The following is a 12750-nucleotide window of genomic DNA, read 5'->3' on the forward strand; positions in this document are numbered from 1 at the left end:
GTCGATCAATCGTTTGTAGACTTGGATGGATGGTCATTTTCTTCTAATGTCAACATAGCCAAGCATGACATAATTGCTGTGGAGATACTGGGTAATTACTTTCATGCTGATAGTGGACCACGTGCATTTTTTACGAGGGGATTTTCACTGTTCATCAACACTAGTGGATGTAAAGAGAAGAAAATAGCAGCTTTGGGAAAGTGAGATATGAGTGAGGGAAAGAGTAGCGGATTAGAAAAGGTTAGAATGATTGAACACTCTTTTTTGAGAGTTTACGGGTATGTGTGTGCGTGCGGTGTCTGCGTGCATGCATGCATACTTGTGTGCGTGTGCCTGAAAAAGAATGTGACTGTGAATTCATATGCATTTGAGTGGAAGGGGGAAAGAATAGAAAGACATGAACAGAAAGAGACTGACTCTGTGCCAGCTAGTCCTAAAAATGGCCAGCTAGTCCTCATTGCTATACTACAATGAAACTTTGACATTATTTGTGCTGCTCTGTGATGGATGAATAGATTTAGAGAGTGGAGGCCAGGGATTGGGTTGTGAGAGCCACAGAGAGAAGGGGATAGGGAGGGAGGGAAAGAGAGAGAGACAGACTGAGAGAGAGGGAAAGACAAGGAGGGAGGGAGTGAGGGATAACAACAGGAAGACCCATAAGCAACACCAATTATGACCCTTTACCAAGAGGAGAGAAGGGGAAACAGCATGTCTGCCTGTGTCTATCACTGCCTGAAGTACAATTAGTTTAATTATATGGAGAGGAAGAGTGAGTGTGTGAGAGAGGGAGAGAGAAAGAGGGGCAGACAGAGACTGAGGGGTGGGGGGGTTGACTGAGAGGGGGGAGTGGAGTGTAGAGACAGAGAGAGACTGGGAGGGGGAGAAGGAGGGGAAGAAACAGACATACTGAGAGGAGAGAGAGACAGAAAGGGAGACTGGGAGAGAGGTGGATAGAGAGGCGAGTGATATACTGGCACAGTCTGTACTGCATTGCATTGGCACTGGCTTGGAAAGCAAACAGAACAGAAAAGAGAGAAAGAGTTTTTCTGGTGATCCTGGAACAACTGCAACACTGCACTGAAGGAGGAGGGAGGGCAAGTGGGAGGAGAGAAAGAGAATGAGGGAGAGAAAGGAAAGACAGAAATAGTCACACACAGAAGCGCAAAACAGACTGTCAAGGAATATCTGTCAAGGAATAATTTTCCTTCCCGTTGACTCACTCTATAATCTTCCTCCTCCAGCATGCCTTTGTTCTTCCTTCTCTTTTTTATCTCAACTTGAACTATTCATGCATTACATTTTGAATGCATCTTTCTCCTCTCCCTGACTTTCTCTCACTATCTCTCTTTCTCCATCTCTCTCTCTCTGTCTTCCTCCCTCCCTTCTCCTCACCACCTGTTAGTCTTGATTCTCTCTTCACCGGAATTTCCAGTTTTTTGGGGGGAGTTTCACACTCACGCTATTACTAAGGTAAGTCCATACTTTTATATCAGTACTTTTTTATCAGTAGATATTGCATTTTGATCTATTTCTAAGCTCTCTTTTGTGATTGCAATGTTTTTTATCTTGATCTTTTGTTTATTCTATCACTCTGCTTATTTTACTGTCCACATTCACTCGTTCCCTGCATTGTCACATCCCCTCTACTCCTCTCTTTTTTCTCATTATCAGTAGGTCTAATGTGCAGTTTGTCAGTATTAGCTGTTTGAGCTGTCAGTGTCTCCTCACTCAATGTAGTCATCAGTATGTCCGTTCACTTCATGTGACATTTACTCTCAAAGATTGTCACCTGTGCTACACTGTGAAACGAATACAAGAAAAACAATGCGTAGCCAAGTTGTAGGGTGTACCCACCCACGCACACATGCACGTACGTACAGAACACATATACACGTACACACACGTACACACTTTAAGTTTGATTTATTTAACTCTCTCGCTCACACACAACTAGAGACTTGATGCTGTATCTCGCCCTCACACATATGCACATTTTTCGTTTTTTTTTTTTTTTTTGTATCTCCCTCTAACACACATGCAACCCCTACCCCAGCTCCAATCCTGAAACAAACACACACAAAAGCACACACACACTGGAAATAATTTGACTCTAATTGACAAGCGCTCACTGTGGTACTAGGAGGCTGAGGGAAACACAGACTGTTAGGTTCTAATGAGTAGAGCGCACTGCACAATAATGTCTGTCTCCACGGTGTTATTTAAAGGTGAAAAGAGACTGCCGAGGGCCTATTTGTGTTCTATGAAGGACTGGAAAGAAAGTAACACAACACAGGTTGGGGAAAGAAACGCCAAAAAGACTGACAGAGATAATGAGAAAGATAAAGACAGGAAGATGCAAGACAAAGGGTTGATGGATAGAGAGCGGAAACGGGGGTGAGAGGATGAAAAGAGGAAGTCGTGGGAGCGACCATGCATATGATATGAGTCTAATTCAAAGTGAAAGAGCTAACTGAAGAAGGGAGAGGCAGGGTTGAGTTGGAAGGGGGACTCTTGTTGCTAAGAAGTTTTTCTGAGATGCTCTTGTCTGTCAGGGTTGATAAAGCCCTTTTTCAGGTCTCTAAATCTACAATTAGATGCCACCTCCATGCCAATAGGCTTTTTGGAAGGGTTGCCAGAAAAAAATCCTTAATTGAGAGCAACCAACAAATGTACACACCTGGAGTTTGCTAAACGCCTGGAGTTTGCTAAACGGCATTGGCACTTGGATTGGAACCGGTGCTATTGTCCGATGAGAAGAAAATAGAGCTCTTTGGTCATGCACACCAGTGGTGGGTTTGGCATCGAAAGAAAGATGCATATACAGAAAATGACCTTAATTGCAATAATGGCAATCATCCATTTTTATCACCAGTAACAAACAATTGGCTGCTAACAGCTGAGAACTTCTAGCTAACTGGCAAGCACAAAAACAGTCAACAACTTCGGGAGTAGAGAGACCCCCTATAAATTGTCAGATCGCCCTCTAGTTGCGAAAGTAAGTACCGCCGAAAATGCGGAGTCAAAGAAGAGAATACGTATTCTGTAAAGGAAACGTATATACAATACCAGTCAAAAGTTTGGTATTCTTTATTTTTACTATTTTCTACATTGAAGAATAATAGTAAAGACATCAAAACTATGAAATATCACATATGGAATCATGTAGTAATCAAAAAAGTGTTAAACAAATCAAACTATATTTTAGAGTTTAGATTTTTCAAAGTAGCCACCCTTTGCCTTGATGACTGCTTTGCACACATTTGGCATTCTCTCAACCAGATTCACGTGGAATACTTTAACAACAGTCTTGAAGTAGTTCCCATATATGCTGAGCACTTGTTGGCTGCTTTCCCTTCACTCTGCGGTCCAACTCATCCCAAACCATCTCAATTCGTTTGAGGTCGGGTGATTGTGGAGGCCAGGTCATCTGATACAGCACTCCATCACTCTCCTTCTTGGTCAATTAGCCCTTACACAGCCTGGAGGTGTGTTGGGTCATTGTCCTGTTGAAAAACAAATGATTGTTCCACTAAGCGCAAACCAGATGGGATGGCATATTGCTGCAGAATGCTATGATAGCCATGCTGGTTGAGTGTGCCTTGAATTACTACATAGTCCATGTCTTCACTATTATTTTACAATGTAGAAAATAATACAAATAAAGAAAAACCCTGGAATGAGTAGGTGTGTCCAAACTTGACAGGTACTGTGTATATTTTTTTTAGGCATGCTAAGACAAAAGAAACCTGAGACAGTGTGTAGATGATAACACAGTGCAGGAAATTAAGAAATTGATTAAAATGCTTGAAGTGAATGCTGGAATTAAACAACAAACTATGCAAATGGAAAAAAGCAGTGTGCATTAAGGAAATAGACAACTGGCTCAAATAGAAGCCTTCCTTGGAGGTTTGGAGATTTTTGCATTGCAAAAACAGTTTGAAAGATCCGCTGGGGGCAATATTTCGATTGGATGTTACATTTCAAGTACCCTCGTCACTATTTTCCAATCGGGTAGGGCACATTTTGTAGAAAGTCTCTCTCCGGGAAGATGTCAATTTATATTTAACTTTTCTCAGTTCAAAATTATGTAAATATAAAAAAAATATGTATTACTGTAAAACGACAATTAAACGCTGAGTCTCAAATAGCTGCCTTTCCTTTTTAATAGCTGGGCAACAGCACACGTCAGCAATTAAACAAACGCCTGTTTTAAATAAATGCCCAATCTAAATTAATTGTTTACAAGGTTATTATGAATTACCATGAATTGTTTAAGGTTTAACGTTTGATTTTTTTTGTACATGAAATAATTCAGTAATGACTTGAAAAAAATCATGGCAATCATCCATTTTTATCACCAGTAAAAAAAACTGCTAGCCATTGGCTGCTGACAGCTGAATACTGCTAACATGGCCCCAGATGAGCCAACTGATCGATGTCCCCCTAGATATGATGTGCATCATTACAATAGTCTTATCTCCAGCTGTTGTGACTCTTATGCATTAATGGATATTTGGCGAGTTCGGAACCCAGATGTCAAGCAATTTGCTTGGTTCAAACCCAATGGTCCCAGTAAATCAATAATTCATGATTGGCTCATTTCAAACAATTTAGCCACCTTCAGTTGAAGTCGGAAGTTTACATACACCTTAGCCAAATACATTTAAACTCAGTTTTTCACAATTCCTGACATTTAATCCTAATAAAATGTCCCTGTCTTAGGGCAGTTAGGATCACCACTTTATTTTAAGAATGTGAAATGTCAGAATAATAGTAGAGAGAATGATTTATTTCAGCTTTTATTTCTTTCATCACATTCCCAGTGGGTCAGAAATGTACATACTCTCAATTAGTATTTGGTAGTATTGCTTTTAAATTCTTTAACTTGGATCAAATGTTTCGGGTAGCCTTCCACAAGCTTCCCGCAATAAGTTGGGTGAATTTTGGCCCATTCCTCCTGACAGAGCTGTTGCTCGCATAAACTTTTTCAGTTCTGCCCAGAAATGTTCCATAGGATTGAGGTCAGGGCTTTGTGATGGCCACTCCAATACCTTGACTTTGTTGTCCTTAAGCCATTTTGCCACAACTTTGGAAGTATGCTTGGGGTCATTGTCCATTTGGAAGACCCATTTGCGACCAAGCGTTAACTTCCTGACTCATGTCTTGAGATGTTGCTTCAATATGTCCACATCATTTTCCTGCCTCATGAAGCCATCTATTTTGGGAATTGCACCAGTCTCTCCTGCAGCAAAGCACCCCCACAACATGATGCTGCCACCCCCGTGCTTCACGGTTGGGATGGTGTTTTTCGGCTTGCAAACCTTCCCCTTTTTCCTCCAAACATAACTATGGTCATTATGGCCAAACAATTCTATTTTTGTTTCATCAGACCAGAGGACATTTCTCCAAAAAGTACGATCTTTGTCCCCATGTGCAGTTGCAAACCGTAGTCTGGCTTTTTTATGGTGGTTTTGGAGCAGTGGCTTCTTCCTTGCTGAGCGGCCTTTCAGGTTATGTCGATACAGGACTCGTTTTACTGTGGATATAGATACTTAGGTACCTGTTTCTTTTGATTTTCCCATGATGTCAAGCAAAGAGGCACTGACTTTGAAGGTAGGCCTTGAAATACATCCACAGGTACACCTCCAATTCACTCAAATGATGTCAAATGATGTCAATTAGCCTATCAGAAGCTTCTAAAGCCATGACATAATTTTCTGGAATTTTCCAAGCTGTTTAAAGGCACAGTCAACTTAGTGCATGTAAACTTCTGACCCACTGGAATTGTGATACAGTGAATTATAATTCTGTAAACAATTGTTGGAAAAATGACTTGTCATGCACAAAGTAGATGCCCTAACTGACTTGCCAAAACTATAGTTTGTTGACAAGAAATGTGTGGAGTGGTTGAAAAACGAATTGTATTGACTCCAACCTAAGTGTATGTAAACTTCAGACTTCAACTGTATGTCTGTAACACTTCCATTTCAGCTTCCCCTCCCATTGATCATAGTGCCATATCTCTAGATTTAAAACCTACGATCCATAACTCTGTTAATAAGTGTTATTGGAAATGTATGCTGATCTTCTTAAGGATGAATCTTACTGGAAAGAGAAGAAATATGATTCAGAAATGTTTTAACAGCACTGAGTTAAGCATGTACAGAAGTAAATGGGAATATCTCAAAATTTAGATCTGTGAATTTTCCATTTCTTTTACTAAAAAGATTTTTCAGTGTATAAAACAGTCACTTTGATTCGGAAAGAGTTCTGACCACTTTACTTTTTCTACATTTTGTTACATTACAACCTTATTCTAAAATTGATTAAATAGTTTATTTTCTCATCAATCTTCACACAGTACCCCATAATGACAAAGCAAAACAGGTTTTTAGAATAAAAAATATCACATTTACATAAGTATTCAGACCATGTACTCAGTACTTTGTTGAAGCAACATTGGCAGCGATTACAGCCTTGACTCTTCTTGGGTATGACGCTACAAGCTTGGCACTCCTATACTTGGGGAGTTTCTCCCACTCTTCTCTGCAGATCCTCTCAAGCTCTGTCTGGTTGGCTGGGGAGTGTCGCTGCAAAGCTATTTTCAGGTCTCTCCAGTGATGTTCGATCTGATTCAAGTCCGGGCTCTGGCTGGGCAACTCAAGGACATTCAGAGACTTGTCCCAAAACCACTCGTGCAATGTCTTGGCTGTGTGCTTAGGGTTGTTGTCCTGTTGGAAGGTGAACCTTCGCCCCAGTCTGAGGCCCTGAGCGCTCTGTAGCAGATTTTCACCAAGGGTCTCTCTTTACTTTGTTCAGTTCATCTTTCCTTCGATCCTGATGCTGCCACCACCATGTAAAAAAAATGTATTAAGCTTGCGTTCAAGTGCACCTATCTCCCTGTTTCATACAACTAGCTCCATTCCCCCTGTCTATTGGGGAGTTCTGGCTCATTTAATCCTTAAGAGTGTACTGACATACCTGTGGGTCAATCTTAGTAACATAATTTTTTTGCATGGGCAACAATCCACCACATCCGCCTATGACGGCCTTCCGTAGCATCAGAACCGTTTGGGCTAAAAACTAATGTGACCCCACCTTGGAAAGGAGACACTCTCATGAACAGAACGTGTTCTCTGTTTGCTTTACGACCCCACTAGTGTCACGGAATGTGTCAGAGGGTAGCCCATACAAGTGAATGGAAGTATGGAGGTAGTTTTATGCCAACAAAATTAAGGGGTTAAATATGTGTAATATATACAGTGTATTCAGAAAGTATTCAGACCCCTTCCCTTTTCCCACATTTTGTTATGTTACAGCCTTATTCTAAAATAGATTCAACATTTGTTTTTCTCATCAATCTACACATAATACCCCCAAAGGACAAAGTGAAAACCGGTTTTTAGATGATATTGAGTATGCCACCTCAGTCACTGGCCTCATCAATAAATGCATCGACGACATCATCCCCACAGTGACCGTACGTTCATATCCCAACCAGAAGCCAAGGATTACAGGCAACATCTGCACCGAGCTAAAGGCTAGAGCTGCCGCTTTCAAGGAGCGGGACACTAATCTGGACGCCTATAAGAAATCCCGCTATGCCCTCAGACGAACCATCAAACAAAGTGTCAATACAGGACTAAGATTGAATCCTACTAAGCCTATTCCCCCTCAGGAGACTGAAAAGATTTGGAATGGGTCGTCAGATCCTCAAAAAGTTGTACTGCTGCACCATCGAGAGCATCCTGACCAGTTGCATCACTGCCTGGTATGGCAACTGCTTCCAACCGCAAGGCACTGCAGAGGGTAGTGCGTGTACGGCCCAGTACATCACTGGGGCCAAGCTTCCTGCCATCCAGAACCTCTATACCAGGCGGTGTCAGAAGAAAACCCTAAAAATAGTCAGACTCCAGCCACCCTAATCATAGACTGTTCTCTCTGCTACCGCACGCCAAGCAGTGCCGGGGCGCCAAGTCTAGGTCCAAAAGGCTTCTTAACAGCTTCTACCCCCAAGCCATAAGACTCCTGAACAGCTAATGAAATGGCTAACCAGACTATTTGCATTGCCACCCCCCCCCCCTTCCACTGCTGCTACTCTTTGTTTATTATCTATACATAGTCAACTCTACCTACATGTATGTACATACAACCTCAATTACCTCGACTAACCTGTGCCCCCACACATTGACTCTGTACTAGTACCCCCTGTATATATTCAATCTACTGTTATTTTACTGCTGCTCTTTAATGGTTTGTTACTTTTATTTAAACATTTTTACTTATCTATTTTTTACTTAACAATTATTTTGATTACAACTGCATTGTTGGTTAAGGGTGTGTAAGTAAGCATTTCACTGTTGTATTCAGCACATGTGACAAATACATTATTTTTTTCTTGTGTTTCTTGGCCCAAGCAAGTCTCTTCTTCTTATTGGTGTCCTTAAGTAGTGGTTTCTTTGCAGCAATTCGACCATGAAGGCCTGATTCACGTAGTCTCTTCTGAACAGTTGATGTTGAGATGTGTCTGTTACTTGAACTCTGTGAAGCATTTATTTGGGCTGCAATTTCTGAGGCTGGCAACTCTAATGAACTTATCCTCTGCAGCAGAGGTAACTCTGGGTCTTCCTTTCCTGTGACGGTCCTCATGATAGCCAGTTTCATCATAGCGCTTGATGGTTTTTGCGACTGCACTTGAAGAAACTTTCAAAGTTCTTAATGTTCTTCATTGACTGACCTTCATGTCTTAAAGTAATGATGGACTATCGTTTCTCTTTGCTTATTTGAGCTGTTCTTGCCATAATATGGACTTGGTATTTTACCAAATAGGGCTATTTTCTGTATACCACCCCTACCTTGTCACAACACAACTGACTGTCTCAAATGCATTAAGAGGGAATTAAATTCCACAAATTAACTTTTAACAGGGCACACCTGTTAATTGAAATGCATTCCAGGTGACTACCTCATGAAACTGGTTGAGAGAATGCCAAGAGTGTGCAAGAGCTGTCATCAAGTCAAAGGGTGGCTACTTTCAAGAATTTCAAATATATCATATATTTTTTATTTGTTTAACACTTTTTGGGGTTTCTTCATGATTCCACATGTTATTTCATAGTTTTGATGTCTTCATTATTATTCTATAATGTAGAAAATTGTAAAAATAAAGAAAAACCTTTGAATGAGTAGGTGTGTCCTAACTTTTGACTGGTACTGTATATTTCTTGAGCTTTTTTATATCTCCTAGATATAGGTCAGACCCTTCAAAACCTTATTACTTATACATTGTATGACTGTATTTTTTGCCATTTCTGAACGTGTTACTCAATGCGTTTCTATGGGCTATAGTAGTAAAGGCTAAATTCAATATTTTATTAAATCATTTTTTTTATATACGTTTTTGATAGTAACTTACCCTCTTAAGGATCCGCCCCTTTAAAAAATGTTTTGCCTAAAATGACATACCCAAATCTAACTGCCTGTAGCTCAGGCCCTGAAGCAAGTCTATGCATATTCTTGGTACCATTTGAAAGGAAACACTTTTACGTTTGTTGAAATGTGAAAGGAATGTAGGAGAATATAACACAATAGATCTGGTAAAAGATAATACAAAGACAAAACCAACCATTCTTCTGTATTTCTTTGTACCATCTTTGAAATGCAAGAGAAAGGCCATAATGTATTTTCCAGCCCAGATGCAATTTATATTTTGGCCACAAGATGGCAGCAGTGTATGTGCAAAGTGTTAGACTCATCCAATGAAGCATTGAATTTCTGTTCATGTTCAAAATTGTGCACTCTCCTCAAACAATAGCATGGTATTATTTCACTGTAATAGCTACTGTAAATCTGACAGTCAGTTAGATTAATAAGAATTTAAGCTTTCTGCCAATATCAGGTCTATGTCCTGGGAAATGTTCTTGTTACTTACAACCTCATGCTAATCGTATTAGCCTACGTTAGCTCAAACGTCCCGTGGAAGTGACACCAATCCCGAAGAAGTTGAAGTGGGCCTAAAATTATAAATCAAATAGCTAAATAATCCATCCATTTTTAAACAATTCCATATATTAGCTTAGACCGCCCCCCACCCCAACGGTCAACACTGTTATAGTCAATCTTTTATAGTAATTTTTCTTAATTTAATCTTTTAAAATGGGAAAACATGCTTGTTAAGAAGTTGAACATGTGCTCTTTATGGCAGAATGTAAGAATGTTCTGAAATAAATGAGCTTTGTCAAAATTACACTATCCAAAAGCCGCTCTATTTGTGGATGACACAGTTGTTGCAACTGCAACAGCTAATGGGGATCCAAATAAACAAATAAATGCGTACTTTGTTAAAGGTGTGGTAGGAGGCTATCCTTGGGGTTTGAGCAATGGCAATACATTTGAGGTATTCGGCAATACATCTTCTAGCAGAACGCAAGTACGAGGTGACACTTCCATATGAGTTATGCCTGAGGCAACTAATCTCTAACAGAATCCATAAGAAAGCCATGATAAGCTTAATTGGTGAGGATACTATGAAGAGGCATAATAAGATTAGTAGCCTCATAGTCATAATTTATATACCAGCCTATTATAAACTAGTCTGGTCCCAGATCGGTTTGTGCTCTTGCCAACTCCATTTCTCTCATTGTCAAGCCAAACATGTTTGGCAAACATGTCAAGCCAAACATGTTTTGCATGACAAGTCCATAAAGAGGTGGTAGGAGAGCAGAATCAGTCTGGCACCCAGGCTACATATTTTTATGAACTATGAATGAATAATTTATTTGTATAAGCTGTAAGTTACGAGGCTCGGCGACTGGTATATAAATTATGACTATGAGGCTACTAATCTTGTACAGCAGCTATAAAAGATCCATGATAAAACCTGACAGGTTAGGATATATGACAATGAATTTGTACTTTGTATGAGCTGTAAGCTTTGAGGCTGGGAGACACATCTGTATAATGTTCTGGAGCTGGTCATGATGTGTAGACAGTGCTGGTTTACGGGTGATTCTTCGGGCTTGTAGGTGACTGACTGATCAACACCCACCAGCTGCCATGGCGCACGTGTGAGTGTGTGTTTTTGCGAATGTGTGTACCAATTTCCATCTGATCTTGATGTTGTCTGAGAGTGTGCTTGTGTGAGTTTTGCTATCTGTGTTTTGCCAGTTTACATCTGATCCTAAGGATGCTTGAGTGTGTGCGTGTGCATGTGTGAGTGCTTGTGTGTGTGTGTATGTATGTGCGTGCCAGTGTCCATCTGATCCTGATATTGTTTGAGAGAGTGTGTGTTGTCATCATGTATTGGCATTGCTTTCTAAGGATTGCTTGCATTACATTTTGAAATGGAACCTGAAAAGCCTTCATACTATGATATTTCTGATATCATTGCTTTGTAATGTAGGCTAGGCCCAATAGCGACTGTAGCCTGACGGTTTATTCTTGTGGTGTGGTGGTCGAGTTGTTGATCGTAACAAGGCTCTCCTGTCACCACATCAAACCCCCCCCTACATTATCATGGATGGCGTGTCACAGAAACACAATGTGGATTTAGAGAAGCGCCGGGAAGAATAATGGCCCCTTTTCTTCAGGTGCTGCAATCCAAGATTTGTCTCTCACTATGCCATGCTATTTAATTGAGCGCTGATGAACTCTGACCCCGGGCTTCCAGCTTCAACACAGAGTCATTCATTCTGCCTTTGTGCTCTGATGTTGTCGGCTACGTCCCAAATGGCACCCTATTCTCTATGTAGTGCACTGCTTTTGACCAGGGCCCGTGGGACCTAGCTTCCCATGCTTGGGAAACTGGATGTGCAGTGACAGTGCTACAACATTGAGTCAATATGGTCGCAGTCTGCCCCAGCCAGCCAACAGAGTCGTGTTCAGTAGATATTATTAAGTCCACATAGTTACTCGCTTTATTTCGTTTGGGGCCAGATTCAGACGCCTTTCCTACGCACATCTTTCCTACCCACTTCTCAGTAGTTGGTATTCAGACTTACCTTATGCAGGTCCGTAATGGGCTTTGCAGACGTGTTTCAATTACACATGCAGAATACATATAATTAAAACGCTGAAAACCCTCCCACTTGCTGGCCAACAGATATTCTCGTGGAGTTTGCATTCAATAGGGGTTTCAGTACATTTACTGTGTCTTAACCCATCCCTTTAAATACGGTGTTCTTTTAATTTGAATTTTGACAAACTCACAAGAATACATCGAGAGAATGGGTTCAGAATATACGGATCAAGGAAAGCCATCTAAATACAGTTGAAGTTGAAAGTTTACATACACCTTAGCCAAATACATTTAAATGCAATTTTTCACAATTCCTGAGATTTAATCTTAGTAAAAATGCCCTGGCTTAGGTCAGTTAGGATCACCACTTTATTATAAGAATGTGAAATGTCAGAATAATAGTAGAGAGAAGGATTTATTTCAGCTTTTACTTCTTTCATCACATTCCCAGTGGGTCAGAAGTTTACATACACTCAATTAGTATTTGGTAGCATTGCCTTTAAATTGTTTAACTTGGGTCAAATGTTTCAGGTAGCCTTCCACAAGCTTCCCACAATAAGTTGGGTGGATTTTGGCCCATTCCTCCTGACAGAGCTGGTGTAACTGAGTCAGGTTTGTAGGTCTCCTTGCTCGCACATGCTTTTTCAGTTCTGCCCAGAAATGTTCTATAGGATTGAGGTCAGGGCTTTGTGATGGCCACTCCAATACCTTGACTTTGTTGTCCTTAAGCCATT

At 40.6% G+C, this 12750-nt stretch overlaps 1 protein-coding gene across 4 annotated transcripts in view; it reads left to right on the plus strand.

The window, feature by feature from the left end:
- The first annotated feature begins 854 nt into the window (after window positions 1-854).
- The window catches only part of LOC106579398 (double C2-like domain-containing protein alpha), an 86628-nt gene continuing 74732 nt past the window's right edge, over window positions 855-12750 (plus strand). For 2 of the 4 annotated variants that reach the window (XM_014159246.3, XM_014159247.3), the window contains exon 1: window positions 862-1470. The gene's annotated coding sequence lies outside the window, so the exon portion shown is untranslated. Of the gene's footprint in view, window positions 1471-12750 lie in introns of all 4 variants that reach the window. The other 2 variants (XM_014159248.3, XM_014159249.3) reach the window with 2 other exon arrangements.

The sequence above is a fragment of the Salmo salar genome, chromosome 19 (genome assembly GCF_965601325.2).
Source record: "Salmo salar chromosome 19, fSalSal1, whole genome shotgun sequence".
NCBI lineage: Eukaryota > Metazoa > Chordata > Actinopteri > Salmoniformes > Salmonidae > Salmo > Salmo salar.